The 23,663-nt window shown below is 44.8% G+C and overlaps 1 pseudogene; it reads right to left on the bottom strand.

The window, feature by feature from the left end:
• Window positions 1–575: 575 nt before the first annotated feature.
• LOC144506600 (NXPE family member 3-like) overlaps window positions 576–23,663 on the bottom strand; it is a 36,631-nt pseudogene continuing 13,543 nt past the window's right edge.

Below are 23,663 nucleotides of genomic sequence, written 5' to 3' on the forward strand. Positions count from 1 at the left end.
GGGAAGTCTACAAGAGCATTTTCAGTTCAATTCAAAGAAAAGCCATAAACTCCAGAGTCCCCCTCTGCCCCTGCAATCGGATAGTTGTCATACATCACCCAGTGTGTAGTTAACCCTTACATCCCAGCAGTGTCCCAGCTGCTATCCCTAACCCTTTAACACATGTAGATTATTGCTGGAATTCACAGATTCAGGTAATTTATAGGGAAAGACAATCAAGGCTATTATCAGCTGACTGTGGAAGATGGAATTAAGAATTGCAATGTTGCTAAGTTATTATTGACCACCACTCGCTAATCAGACAGATAAAAAATCCAAGAGATGGAAATTGCACCTCCCGCAGAAAGGTCATCGTTCAAATGCTGTGATAAAAATGATCATGAACAAGCTTCAGAATCCACTTTAATCTTTGGGGTCAGAAGCAGCATTGGTGAGAATTCCAGTGGGTTACCTTACCCTTCAACACACACCTTGGTGTGAGCGCAGAGTGAAGGTCATTGACACCCCCACCCTCCCCAGTAATTTGCAACATTTCAAAGGTTGCAAATCTGGTCTTGTAAATTCTACCATCACCCGTCTAACCGTGTATCGAATTTCCTTGAAGCATTGTACATTTTCTGGGTTCACAACCATCAAAGAGTTATTTGGCGAATGAGACATCAGTGGGACAACATACGAAGAAGGATGTTTCAGAAGAGTAATCAAAAATAGAAAATACAACAACATAATTCCCTTCCTGCAGGCATCATGACTCAGTATAAACAAACACTAATCTACATCTCTCACAAAGCATTCTTCACATTGTTGTAGATCAATTTCAAAAACATTGCAGTCGGTAGGGCATCCACATTTAAAATCAAATAGGATAGTAATTGAAGAAGCATTTTCAGATTTCTTGGAGTTCAAATTGCTAATCTATTCGTTTTATCACGCAACGTAAATCCCCTGTTAGAAAGTTCAATCTGACACAGTATTTAACTCCTTTCGGGTGGACACACATGTGAAAGAAAGACATCTACTTCATTCTTTATAATGACCCGCAGTGGGTGTAAGTTGTGTGGCAGGTAATGGGCTATTGTCATCTCCCAGGCATCCACAAATGCCACCTTGATGCCCTCAAACATCTTTCTCATCACTAAGTCGAGTTGATAGGAATACCAGTCGCTGTTGTAGAGGCTGACATCTTGTGGAAGGGCCTGGACATTGGCGGTCTTTATTACAACCAGTGTGTCTGGACTCCTATCCAGCAGACGTAGGATTGACCTGCGGATGTTCTGGAGCCTTCGGATGTACACCTCAACTGGGAAAGTGTTGAACTGACACCATATGGTGAGGGCTATCACTGTGTTCTTTCCTCCTTTAATCTCATCCAGTTTGTTTGCAATGAATAGCAGATCCTGACTGGAAATGGGGGCAATTCGGATGGGTTTGCCGTGGGCATAATATTCCACTTTGATCTTGTTGTCTATATCCAAAGCAAGATGAGGGCCAGTATTCTTAGAATTGCCAAGATCAAACTTTCTTAGACCTAAAACAGAAGATGTTACATCATTTAACGTGATGCTGAATCATAATTCTGTAGATAATAATTAACAGGCATGGAATAGACAAATCACTTGGAAACTCACTATGATAAGTTAGAGAGTCTCCCATCTCACACTACGGTGACCAGACCATCAACTTCATATCAGAGTGGGGTGTTCAGGGGGGCCAACCAGTAGCCAAGCTAAATCATTGAGCTAGATCGATATACATCCTGAGAAGCATTCAGCAGTAGATGCAGGCAGATTGGCTAACAGAATGTAAGTAACGGGGCTGAGAGCCAGTGGTTAAGCAAGGAAGCACTTGGATAAGTGGATAAACAAGAAAGGCTGAGAACCATAGAGTCATGGAGAGTTGTAGAGTCACAGAGATATACAGCACAGGCCCTTCGGCCCAACTCATCCATGCTGACCAGGTTTCCTAAACTGAACTCGTCCCATTTGCCTGCGTTTGGCCCATATCCCTCTGAGCTTTTCCCATCCATATACCCATGCATTTTAAATGTTGTAATTGTACCCGCCTCTACCACCTCCCCTGGCAGCTCATTACCCATATGATGGTCATATACACACCACCACACACAATTTCCGTAAGAGCATGACTGATCGGATTATAATTTCAGCCCCACATTCCTGCCAACTCGCAATAACTTTTCACCCTCTTGTTAATCAACAATCCATCTAGTTCTATTTTAAAGATATTCAAAGACTCTCCGACACTGCTTTTTGAGGAAGAGAGTTCCAAATTCTCACAACCCTCCGAGAAAAAAATGTTTTCCTCATCCCTGCCTTTAATGAGCGCCTCTTTATTTTTCAACAGTGAACCCTCCTACAAGAGGAAACCTCTTCACATTCAATGTGTTAATACCTCTCAGGATCTTAAAGGGTTTGATCAAGTCACCTCTTACTCTTCTCAACTCTAGTAGATACAGGTCGAACCTCTGACCTTTCGTTAAAAGGCAACCTACCCATTCCTGGTATTAGTCTAGTAAACCTCTGAACTGCTTCTCGTGCATCTACATTGTCCTTTAAACAAGGAGACCAATACTGTGCACAGTAATAAATGATAACATTCTATTAACTTTCCTAATTACTTGCTGTACCTACATTCTAGCCTTTTGTGATTCCTGCACCAAAACACCCAGATCCCTCTGCATCTCATCTTTACCATCTTAAAATTTTTCTTCCTTGTTGGAATGTGTCTATTCTGTGTATTCTGAAATATCCCCTTAAATGTCTGCCACAGAACATCTGTTGATCTACCACTTAATGTTGCAGGGCAATATCAGGGATTGTGGCTTTTATATTTTAATTTATGTATCCATTCATATTTTGTTTGATTTCAGTGTAATACATGCAGGGCTACATAGAGCAAGCCCAGAGAGCCAGGCCTCACCAGAGAGAAGGAAAGGGTTAACGCAGACAGCTAGTGGCCTGCTCTGCTGCCAGATAACGATTAACGGATGCTATCAACTATAGTAAATGCGCAGGAGATCTTTCCGAGTTATCACAACAATGGGAGAACCAGCATTAAGACAGTCAGGCTCCATATAGTTGAGGGAGGTCATAGTCTTTGGGAAAATATGACCACCTAGCAGAGGGGGGGAATGATTAACACATCATTGTAAATCAGTTGGGCAAACAAAACGCTTTGATATTATAATCGTGTAAACGGAAATGTCCAGAGAAATGATTAGCAGGGATGTGCTGAAGTATATTTTGCATAATGAGATTAGAAAAACCATCTTGTATCCAACTGGAGGAATTAATATGATAATCTAAAACTTTGCAACTCGAAAAAGTATAATAACCTGTCCGAATCTACGATGGGCAGAGAGGACTCACAGGCAACCTTGGATTTCAGGCCCGAGTCCAGCTCTCCCTCATGCATGTGGAATAAAAACCTTTCTTGAAGTTCAACATGGTCTGCAAGGCTCAACTCATTTTCTTTCCCTCCTACACTTAAACATACTTGCCCGTTCACTTTAGTTAGCTTTGCTTTTATGGCCTCAAAATTGCCCTTATTTAATTGACATTATTAGTCTTGGATGCAATCTTCTCTACCTCAAACTCAATGTAAAATGCAATCCTATTATAATCGCTGCTACCTAAGGGTGCCTTTATGAGGTTATCAATTAATCCTATTTCATTGCACATTACCAGGCTTGCAATAGCCTGCCCTCTAGATTTGACTTCAGAACATGCTGTTGTAGCAAACTATCCTGAAAATGTTCTATGAACTCCTCACCTACACTTATCTGATTTTTCCAATCTAAATCCCCCATGATTATTGCAGTACATTATCTCTTCTTTTATAGTCCTCCTTATCATGTCGGTACAATTAAGGAGCCTGTATATCACTCCCACAAGTGACTTTTTGCCTTTATCCTTTCTCATCTCAACCCAAACTGCCTGTACATCCTGCTTTCCTGAACGTAGGTCATCATTCTCTAATGGAAATATAGAAATATCTTCGATGAGACAGGGAGGTTTTGGTCGGTTACGGGAACCATGGTGCACGAAAGCTGCGCTGAACCTAGTCAAAAAGAAAAGGAAAGCGTACAAAAGGTTCAGAGAGTTAGGCAATGATAGGGATCTAGATGAGTATACGGCTTGCAGGAAGGGACTTAAGAAAGAAATTAGGAGAGCCAGAAGGGGTCATGAGAAGGCCTTGGCAGGTAAGATTAAGGAGAACCCTAAGGCGTTCTATAAATATGTGAAGAGTAAAAGGACGAGATGTAAAGGAATAGGACCTATAAAAGGTGAAGGTGAGAAAGTCTGTACAGAACCAGAAGAAATAGCAGAGGTGCTTAATGAATACTTTACCTCGGTATTCACGGTGGAAAAAGACCTGGGTGGTTGTACTACAGGATTGCGGCGGACTTAAAAGATTGAGTATGTGGACATTAAGAAAGAGGATGTGTTGGAAATTTTGAATAGCATCAAGATAGATAAGTCGCCGGGACTGGATGGGATGTACCCCAGGGTACTGTGGGAGGCGAGGGAAGAGAATGCAGAGCCTCTGGCGATGATCTTTGCGTCGTCGATGAAGATGAGAGAGGTTCCGGAGGATTGGAGGGTTGCGGATGTGGTTCCTATATTCAAGAAAGGGAATAGGGATAGCCCAGGAAATTACCGACCGGTGAGTCTAACCTCAGTGGTTGGTAAGTTGATGGAGAAGATCCTGAGGGACAGGATTTATGAACATTTAGAGAAGTTTAGTATGCTCAAAAGTAGTCAGCACGGCTTTGTCAGAGGCAAATCGTGCCTTACGAGCCTGGTGGAGTTCTTTGAAAATGTGGCTAAACACATTGACGAAGGAAAAGCAGTAAATGTGGTTTACATGGACTTCAGCAAGGCATTCAATAAGGTCCCCCATGCAAGACTTCTCAAGAAAGTGAGAGGGCATGGGATCCAAGGGGCTGCTGCCCTGTGGATCCAGAACTGGCTTGTCTGCAGAAGGCAGAGAGTGGTTGTAGATGGGTCTTTTTCTGAATGGAGGTCGGTCACCAGTGGAGTGCCCCAGGGATCTGTTCTGGGACCCTTGCTGTTTGTCATTTTCATAAATGACCCGGATGAGGAAGTGGAGGGATGGGTTGGTAAGTTTGCCGACGACACGAAGGTTGGTGGTGTTGTGGATAGTTTGGAGGGATGTCAGAAGCTGCAGCGTGAAATAGATAGATGCAAGACTGGGCGGAGAAGTGGCAGATGGACTTCAACCTGTATAAATGTGTAGTGGTCCATTTTGGCAGGTCAAATGGGATGAAGGAGTATGATATCAAGGGTAAGACTCTTAGCAGTGTAGAGGATCAGAAGGACCTTGGGGTCCGGGTCCATAGGACTCTTAAATCGGTCTCGCAGGTAGAGGAAGTGGTTAAGAAGGCGTATGGTGTGCTGGCCTTCATCAATCGACGGATTGAGTTTAGGAGTCGGGAGGTAATGATGCAACTGTATAGGACCCTCGTCAGACCCCACTTGGAGTACTGTGCTCAGTTCTGGTCGCCTCATTACAGGAGGGATGTGGAAATTATTGAAAGGGTGCAGAGAAGATTTACAAGGATGTTTCCTGGATTGGTTGGCATGCCTTATGAGGATAGGTTGAGGGAGCTTGGTCTTTTCTTCTTGGAGAGACGAAGGATGAGAGGTGACCTGATAGAAGTGTACAAGATGTTGAGAGGTATAGATCGGGTGGATTCTCGGAGGCTTTTTCTCAGGGCTGAAATGGCTGCTACAAGAGGACACAGGTTTAAGGTGCTGGGGAGTAGGTACAAAGGAGATGTCAGGGGTAAGTTTTTCACTCAGAGGGTGGTGGGTGAGTGGAATCGGCTGCCGTCAGTGGTAGTGGAGGCAAACTCGATAGGGTCTTTTAAGAGACTTCTGGATGGGTACATGGGACTTAATAGGATTGAGGGTTATAGGTAAGCCTATATATAAGCCAAGGTAGGTAGGGACATGACCGGCGCAACTTGTGGGCCGAAGGGCCTGTTTGTGCTGTATTTTGTCTGTGTTCTATGTTCTAAATAGAGGCAGTGGTAGGCCATGCAACCCTTCAAGCCTGCCCCGCCATTCATTATCATCATGGCTGATCATTTTTCTTAACTCTACTCCCACACACTCCCCATAGCCATTGACACCTTTAGAGCCTAGAAATCTATCTATTTCCTTCTTAAATATATTCAGTGACTTGTCCGCAAAAGTCTTCTATGGTAGAGAACTTACGTTTCCCTCATCCAAATCTTTGATGGATATTGTGAATAACTGGGGCCCAAACACTGATCCCTGCGGGACCCCATCAGCCATAGCCTGCCAATTTGAAAAATATCCATTTATTCCTACTCTTTTTTTAAATAGTAGGGTCATATTTACCACACTCCAATCTACCAGGACTTTCCCGGAATCTGCCGAATTTTGGAAGATGATAACCAATACATTCACTATTTCCATGTCCAGCTCCTTTAGTGCCCTGGGATGTAGATTATCAGACCCAGGATTTATCAACTTCAGTCTCATCGATTTCTCCAATGCTATTTTTTTAGTAATATTAATTTCCTTCAATTCCTCCTTCTCATTAGACTCTTGATTTCTGGGATATTAGTTGTGTCTTCCTCCATGAAGGCAGAATTAAAGTAGTTTTTTAAATTGCTCTGCCATTTCCTTGTTCTCTCTTGTAAATTATCCTGTTTCAAACTATTAGGGACCTACATTTGTCTTCATCATCTTTACCTTTTTATATACTTATTAAACTTTTGCAGTCCCCTATTATTTCCTTTGATTTTTGCCACTGCTTGTCCACCATTATTTGGGTGGCACGGTGGCACAGTGGTTAGCACTGCTGCCTCACAGCACTAGGGACCAGGGTTCAATTCCGGCCTCAGGTCACTGTCTGTGTGGAGTTTGCACATTCTCTCCGTGTCCACGTGGGTTTCCTTCCGGTGCTCCGGCTTCCTCCCACAGTCCAAAGATGTGTGGGTTAGGTTGATTGGCTATGCTAAATTGACCTTAGTGTTAGGGGAATTAACAGGGTAAAAATGTGGGGTGAAGGGAATAGGGCCAGGGTGGGATTGTGGCCGGTGCAGACTCGATGGGCCAAATGGCCTCCTTCCGCATTGTAGGGATTCTATGAAATCATGCCTTTTAATGAAGTTCCCCAATCTATCATAGCCAACTCATGCCTCGTACTTTTATAGTTTCCTTTGTTAAGATTTAGGATGTTTATTCCAGATTGGACCTCTTCACTTTCCATCCTAATAAAGAATTCTATTATATTATGTCCACTGCTCTCTAAAGGGATATTTTTAGTTACCAGCCTTGGTCACCTTGCAACCATATCTCAATAACTGCAATCATATCATACCTATGTATACCAATTTGCATTGTTAATTCATCTACCTTATTGCAAATGCTTCATGCAGTCAGATACAGTGGGCAATATTTTACGGGTGCGACATGGTCGCAAAGTGGTGCGTAAAGTGGTTAGTGCGATTGGCGCCAATTTTCGTGACCGGTGCCATTTTATGACAGTAGGATTTCTGGTACAGTCAGCCTCTCACTGGAAATGGGTGAAAGGCTGGTTAATGTATTCAAATTTATTTAAATACATGTTTCAATGTGATTAGAGAGCCCGGTGCTCAATCATCTGGGCTGGCCTGCATTTACCGCCTCACCTGGCGTGGTAGTCACCGACGAGGAATAGACATGCTGCTCATGAATGGGGAGCAGTGAACTTGGCCTCACCGGTGGAATTGGAGGCCATTGAGGCCCCCAGGGGAGGCCAAGGGCAAGGGGGTGTGCCCCTTGGGCAATGCCAGACAGGCAGTGCCACCCTGGCACCTTGGCAATGCCAGTCTAGCACCTGGGCAATGCTCACTGGGCATCTGGGCAAGCAGAGGAAAAAAGGGCTAGCAGGAAATAGGGCCAAATTTTAAAATGTGTAAAAATGTTAAAGGGTCAATACTAGAGTCACTGGCCGGAATTTTATCATTTTTTTCTAAGTGCCAGATGGGCGTGGAACTGGGAGAGTTTCAGGTCCATTTCTTGTGTGCTTTTTCAGGACACCTCCCCCCCCCCCCCCCCACCCCCCCTCACACACACACTCACACTGGTTGCAAAATTTTGAGTAAGTCTGTTGCTTGCTGCAGAAGCCTGTAGGTGGCGCTTAATGTGCCTGAAAGCCTGCAGAGGGAGGTAGTGTGCATGTGCAAGCCTCTGATGCTGCACATGCTCATTAGCAGCAGCAGGGATCTGACAGACAAAGAGAGAGCTGTCAGACCCCTGCTACTACAGGCAGTTAGAAACAATTGTGGGGGAGCCTGAGATACAGCTCCCTCCAACCCCCCCCTGCTGCTCAGACCGATCTCGGGCCCCTCCCTTCCCCACCGATTGTGGCCCCGCTGCCCTCCGCCCACTGATCGCTGCAGAGTGGCAGTGGGCCCCCTCTCCCTCCCTCCCTCCACCAACTGTGGCCTCGCTGTCCACGGTGGCAGTGTCTCAAGAATCAAATCCCTCCCTCCTACAACTTCTTTCCATGCATACATCTGGTCTATTCTCCACGATGCCCAGACTAGCATGTGCACTGGGAATATTATTGAGATTACTACGTTTTGAGGTCCCGCTTTTTAATTTATTTCCTATCTCCCTATATTCAGCTTTTGAGACCTCATCCCTTTTCTCAACTATGTCATTGATACCAATATGGGGCCACAACCTCTGGCTGTTCACCCTCCCACTTCAGACTTCCTGCAGCCGCTTGGTGCCAATAACATCATTAATTAACAGAGCCACTCCCCCTTCTGTTCCTCACTTTCTGTCCTTCCTGCAGGTCACATACCCTTCGATATTCAGGTCCCAGTCTCTGTCATCCTGTCGCCATTTCTCTGTAATAGCTATCAGAATGTACTTAGTAATTTCCATTAGCCCTCTCAGTTCATCTCCTCAATGCTACATGCATTCAGGTATAAAGCCTTATGTTTTGGCCTTTTGTGATTTTTACAGTGTCTCGCCTTATTTGTTGATTTGGTTTTAGATTTGTACCCTCTGTCCCTTTCTGTCACGGTCTCTTTATCATTTCCCCATATCAGTAACTTTCTTCTCTTGCCTTGACTCTACACTTTGGTATTTCACATTTTCCCCAATTTGATCCCTTGCTCCATCATTCCATGTTGTGCTGCTCGCTGGAAGATAAGCCACAGCACAATTCAGGTGTAGACCATCCCAACGGTACAGATCCCACTTTCCCCAGTACTGATGCCATTGGCAAAAATGGCAGTGACATTTTGACGGCGGGTTTTGTAATCACAGATGACAAAAGACAAAAGGCTCCCCACTATGGAGACAAATAATTGGAAGTTATGTTTGAACCCTTACTCCTGAGCAAAATGACTACAACTTAGCACAACATGCACTTCTAACAACCAATTGCATGCCCAAATACACTATGTAGACAGTGCCTTCTGACGCACGAAGCAAGAAGACAATTGACCAATATTGGACATGATTGAGGAACCAGAAACCAAGTGTGACTTTAGCGATGTTGAACATGTTGAAAAGGATATCAACACACAAAAATAAATCAAAAATAGTTTCTCCCATCAACTACACTAGAAAGCACTCAGGAAAGTCAGAAAGCTCTTGGAGTTAGCAAGATCACTATCACTTTTCAGCTACTGAATTTAAGTTTGCCAACAGGAACTACCACACTCCAAACTCATCTCCTCTGAACAGAGTTCATCACCCACATGCTCGGAAACCACCTGCAAGGCAACAACAGCAGTCCCATAAACAGAGTAGCAACTAGTCCAAAGATTGTTTCCACTGTGGTGGTACTTACCCACACCAGATTGTGTCCTGCTGCTGGTAAACGGCACAAAGCTTGTGGACAACTCATTCATTTTGCTCCTATTTGTTGCTTATCAGCTAATTCAAATATGAATAATAATACTATCAGAAGGGTGCCACATAAGAACACCACAGCAAAAGGAGAAGATAATGTAGCCACTGCAGAAGCAGGTAACCCTGAATATATGTTTGTGCTCTCTTTCAGACACAGCAACCAGGAATGTGTGGTGGTGAGAAGACGGTGGCATAATGGTATTGCTACTGGATTAGTAATCCAGGCCCAAGGTAATGCTGTGTGTTAACCCAGGTTCGAATCCCACCATGGCAGTGGTGAAATTTGAATTTAATAAAAATCTGGAATTAAAAGTCTAATGATGACCATGAACCCATTGCTGATTGGTCTGGCCTACATGTGACTCCAGACCCACAACAATGTGGTTAACTCTTAGCGGCCCTCTGAAAAGGCAAGGCATTCAGTTCAAGCGCATTTTTTTGTTTTATTCATTCGTGGGACATGGGCGTCACTGGCTGGCCAGCATTTATTGCCCATCTCTCGTTGCCCTTGAGAATGTGGTGGTGAGCTGCCTTCTTGAATGGTGCAGTCTATGTGCTGTGGTTTGACCCACAATGCTGTTAGGGAGTGAATTCCAGGATTTTGACCCAGCGACTGCAAAGGAACAGCGATATATTTCCAAGTCAGGGTGGCGAGTGGCTTGGAGGGGAACTTGCAGGTGGTGATGTTTCCATGTATCTGTTGCCCTTGTCCTTCTGGATGGAAGTGGTTGTGGGTTTGGAAGGTGTTGTCTAAGGATCTTTGGTGAATTGCTGCAGTGCATCTTGTAGATAGTACACACTGCTGCTACTGAACATCAGTGGTGGAGGGAGTGGATGTTTGTAGATGTGGTGCCAATCAAGCGGGCTGCTTTGTCCTGGATGGTGTCAAGCTTCTTGAGTGTTGTTGGAGCTGCACCCATCCAGGCAAGTGGGGAGTATTCCATCACACTCCTGATTTGTGCCTTGTAGGTGGTGGACAGGCTTTGGGGAGTCAGGAGGTGAGTTACTCGCCGCAGTATTCCTAGCCTCTGACCTGGTCTTGTAGCCACTGTGTTTATGTGGTGAGCCCAGTTGAGTTTCTGGTCAATGGTAACCCCAAGGATGTTGGCAGTGGGGGATTCAGTGATGGTAACACCAGTGAATGTCAAGGGGCGGTGGTTAGAGTGTCTCTTATTGGTGATGGTCATTGCCTGGCATTTGTGTGCAACGAATGTTACTTGTCAGCCCAAGCTTGGATATTGTCCAGATCTTCTTGCATTTGAACATGGACTGCTTCAGTATTAAAGAGGAGTTGTGAATGGTGCAGAATAATGTGCAATCATGACGAACATTCCTATTTTTGACCTTATGACGGATGGAAGGTCATTGATGAAGCAGCTGAAGATTGTTGGGCCTCAGACACTACCCTGAGGGATGGGCAACAAATGCTGGCCCAGCCAATAATGGCCACATCCATCCCAAGGTCACTTACAGATTCATGAGCTTTTGTCAATGTCATGGGAGACAAAACAACCAACAAACTTCAGGATTGCTCCATCCTTTGCAAACCAGGAAATATGAACATTTTCCTCTTATAACAGTGAGAAGCCACTGAAAGTTCCTGGGGCTTTGGAAATACCGGCCTCATTCAAAGACAATGGATTGAATGCTATATCTATATCTGGAGAAAAAGACACGCGGATCAGTTTCCACACAGCAACAGATTAGCACGCAATTGCAATCACATACACAATTCCAACACGTATTAACAATGATCTTAAATTGTGAGGTGACCATTTAATTGGCATCAGCAAATTGAAAAGTGTTATATGTGAGCTGAATATGAACCCTACCATACCCAGTGGCACATCAAATAGTGGGGGAGGGCTCAGTTGCATGGAATTATATAAAACCAAAGTGTAATGAGAAGGTCGGACTACAGGTTAATGATGAGGCTAATTGGTACCAGATGATGAGAGGAAGGAACAGAGCATTTGAACGTCATGATACACCAGGGAATCATACAAGAGTAGGGAAAATTAAGAATAGGACAAACCTAAAGGCTTTGCATCTGTAGCATTTGGAATAAAATCAATGAAATTGACAGAAATCTTTGTATCCTCATTGGCTACAGGTGAAGTTCCAGAGGACTGGAGGATAGCCAAGGTTGTTCTATTGTTTAAGAAGGGCAGCAGGGATAATTCAGGAAATTATCGGCCGGTGAGTTTTATGTCAGTGGTAGGGAAATTATTGGAAAAGATTCTTAGGCACAAGATTTATTCACATTTGGAAACAAGTGGATTTATTAGTAATAGACAGCATGGTTTTGTAAAACGGAGGTTGTGCCTCACTAATTTTTTTGAGTTTTTCGAGGAAGTGACGAAGATGATAGATGAGGGAAAAGCAGTGGATGTTGTATACATGGACTTCAGTAAAGTCCTTGACAAGGTATCTTATGATAGACTGGTACGAAAGGTGAAGTCACATGGGATCAGAGGGGAGCTGGCAAGATGGATACAGAACTGGCTTGGGCATAGAAGACAGAGTGTAGCAGTAGAGGGGTACTTTTCTGAATGGAAGGCTGAGACTAGCGGTGTTCCACAGGGATCTGTTATGAGACCTTTGTTGTTTGTATTATATATAAATGATTAGGAATAAAATGTAGCTGGTCTGATTAGTAAGTTCACAGACGACACAAAAATTGGTGAAGTTGCAGATAGTGAAGAGATTGTCAAAGGATACAACGAGATATAGGCCAGTTGGAGATTGGGGCGGAGAAATGGCAGATGGAGTTTAATCCAGACAAGTGTGAGGTAATGCATTTTGGAAGGTCCAATGCATGTAGGAATTATACAGTAAATGGTAGAACCCTTAGGAGTATTGACAGGCGGAGAGATCTGGGTGTGAATGTCCACCGATCACTGAAAAGTGGCAACGCAGGTGGGTAAAGTAGTCAAGAAAGCATACGGCATGCTTGCCTTCATCGGTCGGGACATTGAGTATAAAAGTTGGCGGGTCATGCTGCAGCTGTACAGAACCTTAGTTAGCCCTCATTTGGAATATTGTGTACAATTCTGGTCACCACACTACCAGAAGGATGTGGATGCTTAGGGAGAGTATAGAAGAGGTTTACCAGGATGTTATCTGGTCTGGAGGGTATTGGCTATGAGGAGAGGTTGGATCAACCTCTATATCAGAGAAACCAAGCGTAGACTGGGTGATCACTTTGCTGAGCACCTTCGGTCTGTGCGCAATCAGAACCATGACCTTCCGGTTACTTGCCATTTTAACACACGATCCTGCTCCCATGCCCACATGTCTGTCCTTGACTTGCTGCAACGTTCCAGTGAAGCTCAACGCAAACTGGAGGAACAGCATCTCATCTTCCGGCTCGGCACTTTACAGCCTTCCAGTCTCAACATCGAATTCAACAACTTCAGATGATTTGCTCTACCCCACCTCCACCCCTTTGTTTTCATTCTATTTTATTTTTTAAAAATTTACTCTTCTCTACTTTTTATTTCTTTATGGTCTTTCTTCACTTTTCTTTACCACTCCCACCCGCCCCCCCCCCGACCCCCCCAACCCTTTTCCCCTACTTTAAGCCCCTTCCCTTACCTTTTCTCCTCCTTTGCTTCTCCTTTTCTAAATCTTACCTCTGTCCTATCCATTCCCCCCCCCCCCCCCCCGCCCCCCCGCAACATCTTCATTTTAGTTTCTCTGCTGTTTGGCCATTCACACCCTTTATTCTCTCTGTGGACAGCTATTAACTGGTTTCCCTGGTTTCTGTGGCTATGACTCATCTTTCACTCACTCACCCTGCAGTATAAATATCTGTGGAGATGCCGGCGTTGGACTGGGGTAAACACAGTAAGAAGTTTAACAACACCAGGTTAAAGTCCAACAGGTTTATTTGGTAGCAAAAGCCACACAAGCTTTCGAGGCTCTGAGCCCCTTCTTCAGGTGAGTGGGAATTCTGTTCACAAACAGAACTTATAAGACACAGACTCAATTTACATGAATAATGGTTGGAATGCGAATACTTACAACTAATCCAGTCTTTAAGAAACAAAACAATGGGAGTGGGGAGAGCATCAAGACAGGCTAAAAAGATGTGTATTGTCTCCAGACAAGACAGCCGGTGAAACTCTGCAGGTCCACGCAACTGTGGGAGTTACAAATAGTGTGACATAAATTCTGATTCTAGGATCGCATGATAAAGACTCAGGAGGAAAAAAGCAGAAATATTTATGTGAAATAGTGTGACATAAACCCAATATCCCGGTTGAGGCCGTCCTTGTGTGTGCGGAACCTGGCTATCAGTTTCTGCTCCGCGACTCTGCGCTGTCGTGTGTCGCGAAGGCCGCCTTGGAGAACGCTTACCCGAATATCAGAGGCCGAATGCCCGTGACCGCTGAAGTGCTCCCCAACAGGAAGAGAACAGTCTTGCCTGGTGATTGTCGAGCGGTGTTCATTCATCCGTTGTCGCAGCGTCTGCATAGTTTCCCCAATGTACCATGGGTACAATGTACCAATGTACGTTGCGTGGACCTGCAGAGTTTCACCGGCTGTCTTGTCTGGAGACAATACACATCTTTTTAGCCTGTCTTGATGCTCTCCCCACTCCCATTGTTTTGTTTCTTAAAGACTGGATTAGTTGTAAGTATTCGCATTCCAACCATTATTCATGTAAATTGAGTCTGTGTCTTATAAGTTCTGTTTGTGAACAGAATTCCCACTCACCTGAAGAAGGGGCTCAGAGCCTCGAAAGCTTGTGTGGCTTTTGCTACCAAATAAACCTGTTGGACTTTAACCTGGTGTTGTTAAACTTCTTACTGTGTATAAATATCTCCCACTTTCTATGTCTTTTAACTTTGACAAAGGGTCGTCTGGACTTGAAACGTTAGCTCTTTTCTCTCCTTACAGATGCTGCCGGACCTGCTGAGATTTTCCAGCAGTTTCTCTTTTGGTTTCAGATTCCAGCATCCAGAAATTTGCTTTTATCCAGTGTTTAACTCGCTGCTACTTCTCTTCCAGGAATGCCTACCCTGAAGAAGTATTGCTCTTCTCTCCATAGGATTTCCATATGTCTCTCTTCCCCTATCCACCTTCACTGCTTTCTATTTCTCTCTTAGTGTTGGACAAGGTGTTTACCAAGACTCGCTTCCACCGTCACATTTCCCCCCTCAGTGACTGTCTTCATCTCTGACTTACCCCATGTGGATTTCAACTCAAATTCCACCCTGCATTCAACCTCCAGGATTACGGGTACCTCTAGGATATACAACATTCTTCATACTGCTGTTCTTGCCGCATCCTGAAACTTACACTCAGTTCCATGTGCCACCACATGAAGACACTCGACATCTCACTCCAGCATAACCGTCTTACTCTCTCTCAAAGCTGTCCCTGTTCCCAGTTTCATTTCATCCTCCGCGTCATTCGACATCTTAACAAAAACCTTTTCCTGTTTCTTGCAGATGTAAAGGAACGCAAGCTTCAACAACTCATCAACACCACTGCCCATCCCAGGCCCTCCACCAATCCCAATCCTTCGAACTCCATCTCTTCTAGCCCCAGCTCTTGCCGTGTCTTCACCATACCCTCCAACCTTCCCCTCTCTGAGGCTGTGCGTGCTGTTCTCAGCAAAGGACTCAGCTCTGTACCCTTTCGTCCCCACCTCAATGAATTCTGGGCTCAACATGATGTTGAACTCTTCTTTCATCGCCTTCGTCTCCATGTCCACTTCTTTAGGCAAGAGTCCTCCCCCGATTCCACAGATCCTTTCACGTGCCTCCAACATTCTGCCTCCAACTGGACACCTCCACCGGGACAATTACCTGCCCTCGATCTTTTCATTGGGAACTGTTGAGGGGACATTGGCCGTCTCAATTTTTCTGCCCCCCTCACCCATTCCAACCTCCCTCCTTCCGAACTTCCCGCTCTTCGCCCCCTCAGGTCCAACCCTGACTTTGTCATCAAACCTGCTGACAAAGGGGGTGTTGTTGTCATCTGGCATACTGACTTCTACCTCGCAGAGGCTGAGCCCCAACTCTCAGATACTTCCTCCTACCTCCCCCTGGACCATGACTACACCACTGAACATCAAGCCATTATCTCCAACAACGTCACCGACCCCATTTCCTCCGGATGCCTTCCCCACACAGCTTCCAACCTCATAGTCTCCCAACCCCGGACAGCCCGCTTCTACCTATTTCCCAAAATCTACAAAAAGAACTGTTCTGGTAGGCCCATTGTGTCAGCATGCTCCTGCCTCACCGAACGTTGTTCTTCTAATCTTGACTCTATGCTCACTCCCTTGGTCCATTCCCTCCCCACCTACATTCGGGATTGCTCTGATGCCCTGCTTCATTTTGACAGCTTCCAGTTTGCAGGCCCTAACCGCCTCCTATTCACCATGGATGTGCAATCTCTCTACACCTCCATCCCACACCAGTCTGAGAGCTCTTCGCTTCCTTCTTGAAAAGAGGCCTGAACAATTCCCATCCACCATCACTCTGCTCTGCCTGGCTGAACATGTTCTATCTCTCGACAACTTCTCTTTAACTCATCCCATTTTCTCCAAATCAAAGGAGTAGCAATGGGTATCTGCATGGGTCTTAGCTACGCTGGTCTTTTTATGGGGTATGTGGAACATTCTTTGTTCCAGGCCTACCCATGACCTCTCTACACAACTCCTTTACCGGTACATCGATGACTATTTTGGTGCTGCTTCATGCTCTCGTCCAGACCTGGAAAAATTCATCAACTTCGCTTCCAGTTTCCACCCCTCCATCACCTTCACCTGGTCCATCTCAGACACTTCCCTTCCCTTTCTTGACCTTTCTGTCTCCATTTCCGGCAATAGACTATCTCCAATGTCCATTACAAGCCCACTGACTCCCACAGCTATCTGGACTACAGCTCTTCACACCCCACATCCTGTAAGGACTCCATCCCTTTCTCTCAGCTCCTTCTCCTCCGTCGCATTTGTTCCGAAGATGCCACTTTCCAAAGTGGTGCTTCTAATATGTGCTCCTTTTTCCTCAACCGTGGATTCCCATCTACAGTTGTCGACAGGGCCCTCAACAGTGTGCAGTCCATCTCCCGTGCCATGACCCTCACCCCCTCCCAGAACAAGGATAGAGTCCCCCTTGTTCTCACATTTCACCCCACCACCCTCCGCATGCAAAGTGTAATCCTCCGCCATTTTCACCAACTCCAGCATGATGCCACCACCAAACACATCTTCTCTTCACTTCATGTCAGCATTCCACAAAGGCCATTCCCTCCGGGATAACCTAGTCCACTCCTCCACTATACTCAACACCTCTCCCACCACCCATGGCACTTTCCCATGCAATCGCAGAAGGTGTAACATCTGCCCCTTTATCTCTTCCATGCTCACCATCCAAGGTCCAAAACATTCATTCCAGGTTAAGCAGCGTTTCACTTGCACCTCTTTCAATTTGGTCTATTGCATTTGCTGCTCCCAATGTGGTCTCCTCTATATCGGAGAGACCAAGCGTAGACTGGGTGATCGCTTTGCTGAGCACCTTCGGTCTGTGCGCAATCAGAACCATGACCTTCCGGTTGCTTGCCATTTTAATACACGATCCTGTTCCCATGCCCACATGTCTGTCCTGGGCTTGCTGCAATGTTCCAGTGAAGCTCAATGCAAACTGGAGGAACAGCATCTCATCTCCCGGCTCGGCACTTTACAGCCTTCCGGTCTCAACATCGAATTCAATAACTTCAGATGATTTGCTCTACCCCACCTCCACCCCTTTGTTTTCATTCTATTTTATTTAAGTTGTTTTTACTGTTCTCTACCTTTTATTTCTTTATGGTCTTTCTTCATTTTTCTCCCCCCCCCCCCCCCCCCGCCCCCCCCCCCACTCTTTCCCCCTACTTTAAGCCTTACCTTTTCTTCCTCTTTGCTTCTCCTTTTCTAAATCTTACCTCTGTCTTATCCATTTTCCTCTCCCCCACCCCTCCCCCAGATCTTCATTTTAGCTTCTCTGCCATTTGGCCATTCACACCCTTTATCCTCTCTGTGGACAGCTGGTTTAGCTGGTTTCCCTGGTAACTGTGGCTACGACTCACCTTTCATTCCTTCACCCTGCAGGATAAATATCTCCCACTTTCTATGCCTTTTAGATTTGACAAACGGTCGTCTGGACTCGAAACGTCAACTCTTTTCTTGCCTTACAGATGCTGCCAGACCCGCTGAGATTTTCCAGCAGTTTTTCTTTTGGTTGGATCAACTCGGTTTGTTCTCACTGGAATGACGGAGGTTGAGGGGTGACCTGATAGAGGTTTACAAGATTATGAGTGGCATGGACAGAGTGGATAGTCAGATGCTCTTTCCTAGGGTAGAAAAGTCAAGTACTAGGGGGTGTAGGTTTAAAGTGCATGGGGAAAAGTTTAGAGGAGATGTGCAAGGCAAGGTTTTTTACACAGAGGGTGGTGAATGTCTGGAATGTGTTGCCTGGGGAGGTGGTGGGAGCAGGAACGATAGCGGCATTTAAGGGGCACCTAGACGAATAGGTGTTTAGGATGGGAATGGAAGGATTTGGAATCCGTAAATGCGTACAGTTTTAGCTTAGGCAGGCATCATGATCAGCACAGGTTTGGAGGGCCGAAGGGCCTGTTCCTGTGCTGTACTGTTCTTTGTTCTTTGAATTAACAGTGCAAATAGAGACAACGGGGTATGATTTGGTGGTGATTACTGAGACATGCCTACAAGGAGACCAGGTCTGGGAATTGAATATCCAAGTGTACTCAGTGTTTCAGAAGGATAGACAGAAAGGTGGTGTAGTTTTATTGGTAAAGAAAGGCATCAGTGCTGTAGTGAGAAATGGTGATCGCACTGGAGATCAAGATGTGGAATCAGTCTGGGTGGAAATAATGAATAGCAAGGGAAAGAAATCTCTGATGGGAATAATCTATAGATCCCCTAATACGAGATCCAAAACAAAGGTATAAACCAGGAAATGCTAGGGGCTTGTAAGAAAGGTATGATAATAAACATGAGTGATTTTAATAGGCATAAAGACTGGATTACTCAAATTGGCAAGGGTATCCTCGAGGGAGAGTTCATAGAGTTTATTCGAGGTTTTTTTGGAACAATTTGTTGTCAAACCAACCAGGGAACAGGTTAATTTGTATTAATATAATGTAATGAAATGGCATTAATTAATGATCTTGTCATAAAGGATCCTGTAGGGAGGTGTGATCACTTCATGCTTGAACTTCAAATTCATATTGAGGCCAATAAACCTGAGTCCCATGGTAGCCAAGGTACTTGCATAGGTAGGAGGACAGATTTGACCCTAGAGGACGAGGCAGAAATACTGAAAGGACAGTTGATGATCAGTGGCAGATATTTAAGGAGATATTTCATTCCTCCCAACTAAAATATATTCACGGGTGGTACGGTGGCACAGTGGTTAGCACTGCTAACCGGGGAGCGGCGCGGGCTTGGAGGGCCGAAGGGCCTGTTCCTGTGCTGTATTGTTCTTTGTTCTTTGCTGCCTCACAGTGGAAGGGACCTGGGTTCGATTCCCGGCTTGGGCCACTGTCTGTGCGGAGTCTGCATGTTCTTCCCGTGTCTGCGTGGATTTCCTCCGGGAGCTCCGATTTCCTCCCACTGTCTGAAAGACGTGCTGCTTAGGTGCATTGGCCATGCTAAATTCTCCCTCAGTGTACTGAACAGGTGCCGGAGTGTGGCGATTAGAGGATTTCCACAGTAACTTCATCGCAGTGTTAATGCAAGCCTACATTAATAAATAAATAAACTAAGGATCTCTGAATAAGTAATTCATAAGGAAGATTATATCAAAAAACATATTCGAAAAAGCTAAACTTAACCTGGTACAAAGTTTGTCAAATATTCGAACCATTGGCGTATAGTGGAATCTCCAAAAATGTAAACTTTTTTTCCACGGAGACAGGTCTGTTGAAGCGCTGAATGTTGCAGCTCGTTGACATCCATTGGTCCTGGTAATAAAATCCAGATGGTGAAAACAGGCTTCCCGGGGACACATTTTCCGAGACCAGGGCCTGAAAATACAGAGAAAAGTATTTAAATACACAAAAACCATTGCCGTCAGTCTGAAATATCTGTCAGCCAAGGTTTTTCCCAATTGGTCAATCACAATGTCTGGAAAATCCCAAGAGGTCTTCGATAGTCACCAGAGACAGACAGAAACGTAAGAGGGAAATAGTTAAGTGACCATACTGCTAGAAAAATTCTTCCATTTCTGCAGTGAGGTCTAGCTACCAAAGCATAAGAGAAATTATTAAGTCCTGGCAATGGTGCACAGAAGGAGCACAACGTCATTCCCTGGTCAGAGAGGAACATTCAATGATGAAAGGTGAGAAAATCTGGCCTCCTGAGCATTGAAAGGAACTGATCACTAGAGAGCGACACAAGATATATACAGATCACTGAAGACTTAAGCACAATATTTAGACTGACACTACAGTGCGTCACAGAGGGAATGCTGCAGTGTTGGAGGTGCTATCTTTTACATGAACATTTAACCAATGTCCCATCTATACTTGCAGACAGTATAAAATATCCCATGGTGTTATTTGAAAATGGTAGATAGGAGTTCTCTCCAGCATCCTTCACCCAAAATCAGTAAAGCGATTATGTTGTCGTTACTGCATTGCTGTTGGTGGGACTATTGCGACGTACAAATCAGCTGCCACTCTTCCTGACATTACATTACAGAAGCGGTCACATTGTAAAGGTAATTGTAAATTGCTTTGGGACATCAGGAGGTCATGAAAGTAAGTTTTCATTTTTAAATAGAATGTGGAATTTGTGCGTTATTGCAAGTTAAGGGCGGCACGGTGGCACAGTGGTTAGCACTGCTGCTTCACAGCTCCAGGGTCCCGGGTTCGATTCCCGGCTCGGGTCACTGTCTGTGTGGAGTTTGCGCATTCTCCTCGTGTCTGCGTGGGTTTCCTCCGGGTGCTCCGGTTTCCTCCCACAGTCCAAAGATGTGCGGGTTAGGTTGATTGGCCAGGTTAAAAATTGCCCCTTAGAGTCCTGGGATGCGTAGGTTAGAGGGATTAGTGGGTAAATTAGTGGGTAAAAAAAAAGGGATTAGCGGGTAGGGCCTGGGTGGGATTGTGGTCGGTGCAGACTCGATGGGCCGAATGGCCTCCTTCTGCACTGTAGGGCTTCTATGATTCTATGAAATGGCAACTGAAGGACATGGAAACAAAGATACAAACTGGCAAAAGGCAGCTTCAGCACTAACGATATGATGCTCTATCAATCGAGCCGAGACTAGTTGTGAGCAAGACAAACAGGCTTTATTGGCAAGAACTTAAAAAGGCCCAGCTGGGTCTTGTGGGCAGAATTTGTGGTATAATTGATAAGGCTGTGATAAGGGATCACTATGGAAGGATGAGGGAAAAGGCTCAAAGAGCATTCCTCGTGATTGTGACATTGATTGATGCAATAAACTGAGCCAAACAAATTGGGAAGTTACCATGTTCCATTCTGAGGAATCAGCCAATCGTTGCCTGGACCAAAGACAGAGAGAATCAGAAATGAATCAACCAAAGTTTCCACTCCTAACAGATATGCAGTGAAGGGTAAGACACCAGGTAAGGGTTGGCAGCAGCAAAGAAGGCATCAGGCCCAGAGCTTACTAACCACTAGCATCACATGTAAAACATGGTCTATTGTGTGAACTGCTTGAGCATTTCTGAATTTATGGAATAATATTCTAACATAAGTCACAATCTTTTTGAAAGGAAAGAAGAAAGGGCAGTGTTGTAGTCTTGAGTCTGCATAAAATATATCCTTTAATGTTAACAATATTTTCCATAAGTGAATCTTGCCCCTGTCGATAGCGTGCAGAGTGCTTTTATTGTCTATCTGATTAAACAAGAGTCTGAACTATGGACACAACACTAAGAACAGGCTGGGGTAATGTACAAAGTTGTGAATAACGCAAGGAGCTATCGCTGGTTTATCCTATTTTTCAGACGACGGGACATTAACCACTTTGATGACAAGTCAACTTGAAACTCATTGTGTGCTTTATTTACCACTTTTCAACTGCCCCTCTGAAGTGCCTCCTGCAACAATATAATAACGTTCTTCATTACTAAGATTCTTCATCATTAAGATTGAGATAAATTAATCAGTTATGTATCAAAATTTGAACGGTTTTAAAGTTTATTTATTGGTCGCAAGTAAGGTTTACATTAACACTGCAATGAAATTACTGTGAAATTCCCCGAGTCGCCACAGTCCGGCGCCTGTTCGGGTCAATGCACCTAACCAGCACATCATTCAGACTGTAGGAGGAAACTGGGGCACCCGGAGGAAACCCACACAGACACGGGGAGAACGTGCAAACTCCACACAGACAGTGACCCAAGCCGGGAATTGAACCTGGGACCCTGGCGCTGTGAGACAGCAGTGCTAACCACTGTGCCGTGAGGGGGTGATGAAAAGGCAAGTGATCGGGGGAAGGGGGGAAATCGGGGCCGGAGATCAGCTGGGGGGTTTGTGATCAGAGGGGCGACCGGAATGGCCGCAGTCTGGGTGGGCTGCGACTGGGGGTGGGTGGGGTTGGAGATGTCCAGGGGAGTGGGGGAGTGACAATCTCCCAATTTGTACATAGTGCAGTGCGGAATCACGACGCAAGCGCAAGAGCATCCTCTGGCAGTCTGCAGCCGTCCTCCTGGCGTGAATAGTCTCCGTCTGCTCCCTCTGCTGGTGTGAATCACAATTTGCCTCATTTTCTTCTTGAGCTGGGATAAAATTTGATTTTTTTTCTCTGAAAATATGGGTGTGATTTTATCCCACTTTCAAACTCGTTCAGCACTTAGAATCTTTTTGGTAAAATCACTCCACTGTTTTTGAGTCCAATAATCCTAAACCAAACAAGAAATATCTATCTTAATCCTGCAGACTGTCCCCAATTGTTAAGACCCAGGCCAGAAACTCTAAGGTATTTTATGAAGTTAGCTGGACCTTGAGTCTTGCATTTGATTTTGGCATTGATAAGCATAAGATGTTCACTCCAGGTATGATTCAAGTGACCCACTAGGAAGCTTTTATTATACAAAGTTTATTTAAAACACAGTTACAATATAACAAAAAGAATTAGCAAATGTTTACCAATGAAAAGGTTTAAACATGATACAGTATAACTCTTAACAGCTAGTTATCTCTATTGTTCCAATGTAAAGCAACATCCCACAGATATACACCCTTCTTCAGACTCAGCATAAACAGGTATGCCCATGGGATGCTGGATTTATAGTTTTGTAACAACGATGGACAGTGAACACGGCAGCAGTTTTGAGGGAATGATATGTCCTCCAAACAGCAAACTCTCAGAGAGGTAAACCCAGTCTCTGGCAGCTTCCAAAAACAGCCACCCAGCCAACAGGATCTCCAGCTTCAGAGACGGGGGGAAAACACTGCTGCCTCTCTCAGCTTCAAGCAACTTCTGAAAAATAAGACTAAAACTGGAATGCTGACTGAAAAATAGCTGCCCTATTCATATCAATAAACCTGGCAATGATCCCAAATCAAGCCTAGTCTTCCATTCACTGGGAACACGTAAAGAATGGAACACTGCATTAGTTCAGATTAAAATGACATGATGTCAATTATACTGCTTCAGGAACCATAAAGGACATCGGCTACAGACAATATGGTGCTGGTAAATTCCCAGATACTGCTCAAACTGGGGCTAAAACTGGGACTGGGGC

Source organism: Mustelus asterias, chromosome 17 (assembly GCF_964213995.1).
Source record: "Mustelus asterias chromosome 17, sMusAst1.hap1.1, whole genome shotgun sequence".
NCBI classification, from domain to species: Eukaryota; Metazoa; Chordata; class Chondrichthyes; order Carcharhiniformes; family Triakidae; genus Mustelus; species Mustelus asterias.